Raw genomic sequence first — 3,553 nt, 5'->3', positions numbered from 1 at the left:
AATTAATCTTGACTCTCTTGGTTTGTTCATTCATTCATAATTAAGCNTTCAAAGAATCAAGACATTCTGAACATCCTTCAGTTCATTGTAGCTATAAGGATGGAAGCTAAGGGGAAGAATGACTAGAATAACTTTGGTGCCCAGCTCTATTGGGCACCTGCTTGGCTCCTGTCTTGATTCTGTCTTCTCTTTCAAGGAAAGTACTATGAGTAGACAATATAAAGAATGCTGAGAAGGTTGAAAACTGACAAGCATATTGCTAAGGCCTTGTATTGCTCAGTAATAATTCTTGCTTATCTATATTAGGTTATTTCATTAAATCTACTTTTAAAATAAAGCATTGTATCCTTTTAAAAACTTACAAACATGTCATTAATTCATTAATCTTGACTCTCTTGGTTTGTTCATTCATTCATAATTAAGTGTGTATTTGAATCTATGTGTCACAGACTAGGTTGACACAGGAATGGAGCAGTAGGGACAACTCAGTCTCCCATTAAGCAGTTTGTACACTAGTAGAAATATAGATTTTGAACAAGCGACTGCCCATGAGTTGAGTAATGTGAACTCCAAGTGCAAAGTGTAATGAAAGCTTATAGCAAAATGTTTTAGGTTAAGCATCCCAGAAGCAGACTTTAAGCTAAGAATTGTTGTATAAGGGAAGTGCTCTGCAGAGTAATCAGGAATTAAATGAAGGCAGCATGAGAAGAAGGGAGAAGAAAACAAGCAAGGACATAATTTCTGGAGGTACTTTTAGCCTGATGCTGCAAGGGAACTCTGGACAATAAATTACACCTCAGGATGTGTCCTGAGCCAAGGCAGGTGAGCTGAGTTTTCACCCTGCTACACCATCTGTCCCTTGTGAAGGTGTAGATATGGAGCAAGAGTATGGGCATGGTGGTGGTGAGAATGTGAAGTCCAGATGCTTTGAGCTTTTTACACAAGTGGCACAGGAGCCCGAGGGCAGAAGGCCAAAGAAGCATCACAGGTATAGCCCACTGGAGGTGAAATTGCATAAAGCTGGGAGGTGGGCAGACATAAATGATAAAGGGGGCCACACAGGATCTGGGTATGACATGAACAATTTCCATTAGGGTTGCATCCTCTGCACTGTTCTGACCTTTTGCATCTAACATTTAAGTCACAGCTTCTTCCGGACGGTGGTCATCATAACTTCTAGGGAAAAACTTATAAGGATTAACAGGACGAGCTACCACCCTTATGGCTGCGATGGGTCCCAAGACTGTGGTTGATTTTCATTATCTTTTCCCTCTATCACCTCTTTTAAATTCCTCTCCATCTTAGCTAGCACTTCTGCTAGTCCAGGTGGCTTACCAGGTGGTGGGACCTGTATTTTCACCTTTCCTTTTCAGTTTTGGAAATTTTTATTGTCCTATTCTCAAGCTTAGAGATTCTTTCCTCAGCTGTATCAAGTTTATTAATGAACCCATCAAAGGTATTCTTCATTTCTGTTAGTGTTTTTGATAACTAGTTGTTATTTTTTATTCTTATAGAATTCTATATCTCTGTGTTCACATTATCTGTCTTTTCTTGTATGTTGTCTACTTTTTGCATTAACTCCCTTAGCATGTTAATCGGTTTGTTTTTTAATTACTGGTCTAGGAATTCTAACATTCCTGTCCTTTCTGGCTGGTTCTAATGCTTGTTCAGTTTCTTCAAACTGTGTTGTTGTTGTTGTTTATTTCTTTCAGTAGGTCTTGTAAATTTTTTTGTTGAGAGCTGAACATGTCGTACTAGACAAACGGCCTTTAGGAATGTAGGGGTGAGGTGTGAGGGGAGTGGAAGCAGCCCAAAGTCTATGATTAAGTCTCAGAATTATAGTGAGCCTGAGCCCCTGGACTATGAATTTTACTAGTGCTTCTCAACATAGTTCTTATTTTAGGGGAGACAGAATGGCTTGAGGGGGCAGTTGGGTATTCCTTCCTCCATTAGGCTGTGCTGTGATAAAACCCCAGCAGGTTAGGCTCTGGTGTAATAGTTTCCCCTAAAGGCAGGCCTTACTAAGAGCAGAATGCTCTGGTATTTTTAAAAATGGTCCTTTCTTCTTCCCTGCTGAAAGTATGAAGAGATTTTTCTCTGATGTTCACGGTGAGTTCCTGAAAGTAAAACTCACTAAAATGTGTGGGTGCCCCAAGTCTGGGTCCCCTGAAGTTTTAAACTCAAACTTGCCTGCCCTGAGGCTCCAGTAATTCATCAGTTACAGGTCAGGTTTTCCTACCCTGGCATTGGTTTCCATGGCGCTTCTGCTCGTGGATTCTTCTCCAGTGAGCTGTGATTCTGTGTATTCATCTGTCTGTCTCCCCAATTTTGAATACATCTGTTTGCCCCGTGACCTCGCTTCTCTAGTGGATATAAGAAGAGTTGTTGAATTTTCGTCTGGTTCAGCTTTTTACCTGCAATGGAGTGCTTACTTCTGAGCTGCTTACATACCAGGTAAGCAACCAGAAGCCCAATCTCCACTTCTTATCAGACTTCTTGCTCCGCTGAAGTCTACTCTTTGTCTACGTGTTGTACAGGTGATGACATCTCCATCCTGCTGGTTGCTTACGCCAAAACCTCAGGGCTGTCTTTGGCTTCTCTTTCTTTCTTCTTTGTATCAGCCTGTCAGCAAATCCCACAGCATTACCTTTAAACATATCTATCATCCTAGCACTTGTCATTGTCTCCACAACTACTTGCCTGGTCTGTGCCACCATGTGCTCGCACTGGGACATGGCAGCAGCTTTCCATCTGACCTTCCTTGGCGCCTTGCCCTGACTGTCTGTTGTCACCACAGAGCAGCCAGAGTGAAGCCGTTGTGATTTAGGTTAGATCACGTCACTCCTTGCTTCAAAAACATCCAAAGGCTTTCTGGAGAAAATCCAAAGTCCTTCTGGGGGCTTGCAAGTTCCCCTATCATCTTCTGACCTTTTCTTCTCTTCCTTGTCCCCTCACCCACTCCATCATAGAAGTATCTCTCCTTTCTGTGGGATCCCCACTGCTAACTTCTTTGACTCCTTTAACCCTTTCCTCAAAAGTCACCTCAATGAAGCCTCTCCTCCCCACCCTGGGTACAACTGCAACTACGTCCACTCTTGTTCCATTTTTCTGTGCCCCATCTTATTATTTTGACCATAGCACTAATCAGCTTTTTTGTATACAAACATACCATTTACTTTTTATTTGCTAAGTTGTATATAAAATATAAGCTCATGAATTCAATAGCTTTTTCCAGTTTGTGTCCTGAGTGCCCAAAACAGTGCCTGGAATGTGGTAGGTGCCTAATAGGTGGGGGGTTTTGATGAATAAATTAATGATTGTGGTCTTCAAGTAGATTTTTAAAAATATCAACTGCAAAATTAACATAGCAGACAAAGGAGTCCAAAAAAAGTCAATGGGACGGGAATTAGATAAAACCTTTCCAGTGGCCAAAAGCAAAGAAACTAAACTGATAACAACAGAAGCAAAATCCTATATAACCAATAAACCACCACAACAAGGGACAACAAAAATCCGTCTTTGTGCTGCCATAATGTGTTTTATCACTGTAACT

This window comes from Crocuta crocuta, unplaced genomic scaffold (genome assembly GCF_008692635.1).
Source record: "Crocuta crocuta isolate KB4526 unplaced genomic scaffold, BGI_CrCroc_1.0 scaffold113, whole genome shotgun sequence".
NCBI classification, from domain to species: Eukaryota; Metazoa; Chordata; class Mammalia; order Carnivora; family Hyaenidae; genus Crocuta; species Crocuta crocuta.
This window is presented reverse-complemented; position numbering follows the sequence as displayed.